This window comes from Hibiscus syriacus, unplaced genomic scaffold (assembly GCF_006381635.1).
Source record: "Hibiscus syriacus cultivar Baekdansim isolate YM2019G1 unplaced genomic scaffold, ASM638163v2 tig00111197_pilon, whole genome shotgun sequence".
Taxonomy (NCBI): Eukaryota; Viridiplantae; Streptophyta; class Magnoliopsida; order Malvales; family Malvaceae; genus Hibiscus; species Hibiscus syriacus.
In genome coordinates, this window is record NW_024063013.1 from 161,166 (window position 1) to 168,535 (window position 7,370).

A 7,370-nucleotide genomic window follows, 5' to 3' on the forward strand; every position below is an offset into this window, starting at 1 on the left:
GCTAGGTCAGAGTTACAAAGGCAGAAAGTTCAATAGTTTACAGTAGCTATAACTGCCGCTGAGTATCATTGACTAGAGTGACCATCCTGGAAGCGCAAGGCTCCACTTTCGATGAGAGTGAATGCTTCAGGGAATGGGATAAGTCAGCTCGAGGTGATATGACAACGATTTGAGGAGCTGGTAGAAGGTTCTGGCGAGAGACCATATCCCAAGTAAAGTTCTTCATGTTGCCTCTAGGTCGAATAGGAGAGGGACTAGACATATGTTGAGATGTTTATTGTGTAATGGGCCTCATTGAGTTGCAGAATATCCGCAAAGGATTGTGTTCAATGCTATGGTAGGATCTTCTAAGGATGGGACAAGTGAGAACCCACCCACGAAAGAATCTAAGTCAGAGTCATCCAGGATGGTTCTATTCATTTTATAACGACGTTGCGAACTTAACTAAACAACTTAAACAAGGAATCTAAGAAGGAATTGATGTATACAACATCTATAAATGGGAAGAACTCTAAAGCTCTGGTGGACACTGGGGCTAGCGATACATTCATCTCCCCAGAGGAATCTAAGAGATGTGCGTTGGTCGTTACCAAAGAGCTGGCCAAATGAAAGCAGTTAACTCCACTGCCTCGAGTATTTATGGGAGTACCAAGGGGGTGAATATCAGGCTTGGATAATGGGAAGGTAGGACGAATTTTTTTGTTTCCTAAATGGATGATTTTGATGTGGTTGGGGATTGATTTTATGATGGAGGTCTGGGTGATTCCGATCCCCGAATCCAATTGCTTGTTTTATGGGTGAGTATTCTGGTGTGGTGGCCACGACGATTCTACCTCATCCCGGGAAGAATATGTTGTCTGCAATTCAGTTCAAGAAAGGGATGAGAGGGGTAAATGGATGATTTTGATGTGGTCTTGGGGATTGATTTTATGATGGAGGTCTGGGTGATTCCGATCCCCGAATCCAATTGCTTGTTTTATGGTGAGTATTCTGGTGTGGTGGCCACGACGATTCTACCTCATCCCGGGAAGAATATGTTGTCTGCAATTCAGTTCAAGAAAGGGATGAGAAGGGGAGAAACTTCATTGTTGGTATTCCTACTGCCTAAAGAGGGAGTTGATATGAGGAATTGCCTGAGGGTGTTAAAAATTGTTGGAACATTTTGAGGATGTAATGCCAGATGATTTGTCTAAGGCACTGCCGCCTCAAAGGTTTGTGGATTTTGAGATGGAGTTACTCATAGGGACCAAACCCCTAAAAGTGCCCTTATCGAATGAGTCCCCCGGAGTTGGTTGAGTTAAGGACGCAGTTGGATAGGTTACTCTAATCTAAGTTTATCAAGCTCTCAAAGTCCCTTATGGGGCACCAGTTCTGTTCCAGAAGAAGCATGATGGGAGTTGAGATTGTGTGTATAAGGCTTTGAACAAGGTTGTTGTTCAGAATAAAGATCTAATTCCTTTAATTACGGATTTGTTCAACCAATTAAGTAAGACCAAGTATTTCTTTAAGTTGGATCTGAGGTCGGGGTATCACAAAGTGAGGGTGGCCGAAGGGGATACACCAAAAATAGCTTGTGTAACTCGGTATGGTGCTTTTGAATTTCTTGTTATGATATTTAGACTAACCAATGCTCCTACTACCTTTTGTACGTTGATGAACCAAGTGTTCCATGACTACCTGGATAAGTTCGTGGTCATCTATCTAGATGATATAATGATCTTAGTGCCTCAATGGAAGAGCATCAGGAACATCTTCGTTTGGTCCTGGAACGGTTATGAGAGAATTAGCTATACGTGAAAAATGAGAAATGTGTTTTGCACGGACTCAGGTTCAGTTCTTGAGACATGTCATTGAGCAAGGGTGTATCTAAATGGATCAGGAAAAAGTGAGGCCCAATCCGGAGTGGCTGACGCCTAAAAATGTCAGTGAACTGCAATATTTCTTGGTTGGGAAGACTGTTATCAACATTTTATGGAGGGATATCCCCGGAGAGCGAAGGTCCTCAATGACTTGTTGAAGAACGGCCGAACTTTGGGTTTGGTCGACGAAGTGTCAAGAGGCTTTTGATGAGCTAAAAAAGGTGGTGCCTAGTGAACTGATTATTGCATTTCCAGATCTAGAGAGGCCTTTAGAAGTTGAGACATATGCTTCATACTATGTAATTGGAGGGGTACTGTTGTAGGACAGATACCCGTGGCGTTTGAGAGTATGAAGTTTAAAGAAATTGAAGCGAAATATACTTCTCCTGATAATGAGCTCTTGGAAGTGGTCTATTATCTACAAATTTGGAGGAATTAATTGTTGGGTTCCAAGTTCGTGGTGAGAACGGAGAATACGACAGTTAGTCACTTATTTACAGAACTGAAGCTTACAGTGAAACATGCTAGATGGTAGAAATTTTTAGCAGAGTTTGATTTCAGTTTTGAGCACAAGGCAGGAAAGAAGAACTAGGTGGTTGATGCTTTAAGATGTAGAGCATATCTTGTAGCACTAAGATGGGTAGTTTCCCTATCTACTAGTAGGGTGTGCAATGAAATGCGACAACTTATCGTAGACTGTTCAAAGAAAGATGCTCAAGTGGTAGCTCTCATGAATTTGGTGGAGGGGGGCCAATCAAAGTGTTTTTGGGTAGAGAACGACTTGTTAATGACAAAGTGTCATGACACCTCGTGGGCTGGACATACTGGTTGGAGGCGAACTTTTGTGTTGCTGAGGCAAGGCTATTATTGGCCTCATATACGACAAGATGTAATGGATTACACTAGAACTTGCCTGATATGTCAACATGATAAGGTGGACCATCAAAGGACAACTAGGTTATTGGAACCATTTCTAGTGCCTACTTGACCGTGGGAGAGTGTTTCTTTGGACTTCATTGTAAGTTTAAGTCGCGTAGAGGAACTTGGATCTATATTGGTTGTGGTGGACAAATTTTTGAAGTATGCCACTTTTATCCCGACACCTAAATGTTGTTCTACGGAGAGGCAACTCGGTTGGTATTCAAACATGTGGTGAACTATTGGGGCCCTCCACAGAGCATAGTCAGTGATAAAGATGTGAGATTCATCGAAAAGTTCTGGAAAGGGTTGTTCAAGTTATTGGGGACTCATATTAATTTCCCATCTAATTACCATCCTCAAACAGATGGTCAAACAGAATTTGCCTCTGTTGTTGGATGTTGTCTAGTTGTGTTTAAATTCCCAAAAGAGTTGTTCCACTAATAAAAGCCCTTTTGAACTTGTGACAGTTCAGCTACCGAGCCTTCCTCATATGTTAAATGAGATTAGTCTGTGAAGATACCTACGATCTTTCAATTTTTTTGGGGAGTGGAATCATGGCTTGTTGGAAAAATATTTAAGGCATTTTGTTTAAATGAATCAAAAGAATTGGCCTTCGTTGTTGGATGTTGCCCAGTTGTGTTTAATTTCCCAAAAGAGTTGTTCCACTAATAAAAGTCCTTTTGAACTTGTGACAGACTAGCTACTGAGGCTTTCTCATACGTTAGATGAGAATAGTCTGGGAAGATACTCATGATCTTTCAATTGTGTTGGGGAGTGGAAGCAGAATACCGAAATTGACAAGGCATATTTGGAAAAGGCGGATAAACACATAAGAAAGTATGATGATCGCAACGAGAGAGATGTGCAGTTTCAAGTGAGAGACTTTGTTTTGCTTGAGCAGCTTAGGTTTTTATTAAAGAGGGATCGTCGGCTTCTTTACAAATATGAGAGACCTATCAAAATTGTGTCTAAGGTGGGAAATGCTTTGTATAAGATAGACCCTCATGCGTGGATAAAAGTTCAACTAATGTTTCATTTGAGCAATCTGAAGCATTTCCATGGTAACCCAGAAGATGACAGTCAGAATCATACAACCAGAGAGTTGGTTTGTGAACAACCTCCATCGCAACGCTTTGTCAATGAGTTTTTTACTGAGAGAGTGGTAATGGTGGGTAAGAAACTGAAACGGGAGTACTTAGTCAAGTGGGGAGGCGTGGATCCTGAAGAGCAAAACTGGAAGTGAGAGTATGAATTTAGGGCCTTTAAGCGGAAGATCGAAGAGTTTCAAGCTGTGCAGTCGACGAGGATGTCGACAAATTAGGCGGAGGGGGGAGAATGTCATGGCCATCTCCTTCCCAAAGCCATGAAATGGTAGGATTGCCAAGGCCAGTGTTGTATATGGCTCTTTGGCAGGGTAAAATAAGTTGTCCTCTTTTCAGTCAATTCAATGTTTTTAGGTAGAGATCTTGGGTGAAGTTAATATCCCCAGTTCGAGCATTTTAACATCTATTCATAGCGTTTTTGTTATTTTTTTAGTATATATGAAGGGGTGGACGACCGACAGAGTTTGGGCTCCTCCAAAGGTAAATGTTTGTGTCTGTGAACACTATCGAGGGCCGCCACTATGGCCTAATTGATAGAATGGGTGAGTCTTCTGTAACCCGATGTTTTACATTAATAATACCTATTTTCTTTCAGAGAAGTCTGAGGTAAGGTGTGGGAATCCGTTATGCCCCACGGGCTCGACTCTTGGTTTGAGTCTTTAGCGTGGCAACGAACTAACGTAAAAGTGTGTTCGAGTTGAGCAGATAATCGAGACTATGGCTGACTTGTCGGGAAAAACATTCATTTCAAGTGTCGCATGGATTCACAACCAAACTAACTAGGTGAAATCTATGATAGTTTCTACAACAGACATTCGATTAGATCCATAAAAGATTAAATCTATGATAGTTTCTACAACAGACATTCGATTAGATCCATAAAAGATTAAGGAAACAATGCAGTGGGAACCCCTTAAGATACAATTATCATAAAAATGCACAATTTTCTAGGGTTAGTAGGGTACTACCATCGTTTCGATAAGGGTTCTCAATAATTGATGCACTATGACGTGACTGGTTTAAAAAGAGTCCCCTTCAATGGGGAGCAGAGCAACAAGAAACTTGATGAGTTGAAGAAAATATTAACAGAGAATACAATTTTCACATAATAGAGTCAGAGAAGGTTTTACGCTTTATCTAGTTCTTCATTAAATGGTTTAGGTTGTGTTCTTATACAAGAGGGTAAAGTGGTAGCATATGCATCTCGAAAACTAAAGTCGCACGAAAAGAACTACCCCGCTCATGATTTAGAATTAACTGTGATGGTTTTTGCACTCAAAATATGGAGACATTACTTATTTGGATAGAATTGTTACATCTTCACGAACTATAAAAGTTTAAAGTATTTTCTATCCCAGAAAGTATTAAACTTATGATAACGAAGATGGATTGAGTTGTTGAAAGACTATGACTGTCATTTAGCATCATCCCCACAAAGAAATATAGTGGAAGATGCCTTGAGTCGTACGATGATGTCAAAGTTAAAAGCTATGTTTGCAAGGTTAAGTATTCTAGAGAATGGTAGAACTTCTGCTTGAACCCACCTTGATACAAGAAATGAAGGAGGATCAATAAATAGATGAAAAGCTATTTTCCAAACTTCAATATTCATATCAAGGTAGAGTTACAGGATACAAAGAGAGGGATGATGGATCATTATGTTTTAAGGGACGATTATGTGTTCTGATAAATAAATAATTAAAAATAAGATTTTGCAAGAGGCGCATAACAGTACATTTTCCATCCATCTTTGGAGTACAAATGTATCAAGAATTGAGATGATTCTATTGGTGGTTGGGAACGAAAAGATAAGTGTCTAAATTGTGGTAAAATGATTGGTTGTTAACAGGTTAAACAAGCATCAAATACCCTTCAACATTCTACAACCGATTCAGATTCCATGATGGAATGGGATAGAGTCACCATGGACTTTCTATCGATTACCCATGACTCATCATAAACATGATTTGATATGTTGATTGTGGATCAGTTGACTAATTCTACTCATTTTCTCCTAGTACGAATGGATTATACCTTAGAAATGCTAAAACAATTGTATATTGATGAGATTGTAAGGTTGCATAGGGTATCTTCCTCTATTATTTCAGATAGGGATCCTTGATTCACTTTAAGGTTTTAGAAGCAATTACACAAGGCTTTAGGGACCAATCTACATTTTAGCACAACATTTCACCCTTAAACTGATGGATAAACAGCTAGTGTTCAAAAACTAGAAGATATGTTCAATGTTATATAATTGATTTTGGAAGGAGTTTGGAAAATTACATGCCATTAGTGGAATTGCATACAATAATAGCTATGAAGCCAGCATTTAGATGGCCCGTATGAAGCAATGTATCATATGAAATTTAGAACACACTTGGGTTGGACTGAATTGCATGAAAGAAAGTTAGTTGGAGTGGAATTGATTCAGGAGATTAAAAAAAGTTAGAATAATTCAGGATAGATTGAAAGAGGCTTTTGACCAACAAAATTCTTATGCGGATCTCAAATAAAACGATATAGAATTTGAAGTTGGTGACAAGGTATTTTTGAAAGTGTCTCCCTAGAACAAGATGTTTAGATTTAGGTGAAAATGGAAACTAAGTCCTAGATTTATCGGGCCATATGCAATTCTAGAACAGATTGAATCGGTGGCGTATCGGTTGTCATTACCATCCAAATTAGATCAGGTTCACAATGTTTTTCACGTATCTATGCTGAAGAGATATGAACCCGACCACTCCCATGACATACCATTGGAATAGATTGAAGTGGACATTGACTTGACCTATGAAGAACTTGTACAAATTTTAGCTTGTGAAGTTAAAGAGTTAAAGAATAGTGTATACCATAGTGAAAATGTTGTCAAGAAATCACATGGTACAAGACACTACTTGGGAAACCAAGAGGCAATGCAGCTTCAATATCGAATTTATTTAACTGAGGTAAATGTTGAGGACAAATTTTTTAGTGGTGGGATTCGTAATGGTGGAGTACAATTTGGGTCAACACTGAATGTTGACCCGAGAGAAAGCTCTTGGAAGATGAAAATTTTAAAATGGGGATCAAGTTAATTTATTAGAGTATGTGGCTACATTTTTCCTGGAAGCCTAAGTTATGAGCCCATAATGGGATGAGAGTATAAAAGCCATGAAGAGGGGGATTTACATAGAAATTATTCCATTTTGTTAGAAAAAAATCTATACTTACGCTTAATATTTAGTCTGCCGTGGAGTATGGAGGAAGAAAAAGCATGAGATATATTACTATTACTTACTCCCCTAGTCTTTCAAGCTATTACTTTTACTTCCCTAGTCTTTCAAGCTATTACTCTTACTTCCCTAGTCTTTCAAGCTATTACTCTTACTTTTCTTATTGATCTTGATTTCTTGGGAGCTTAAATAGCTTTAGGAAAGAGAGAAAAAAAATGGAGAACCATTTAAATCCAAGGGCAAGGAGAAGGTTTAAGGATTGAAGGAATTGA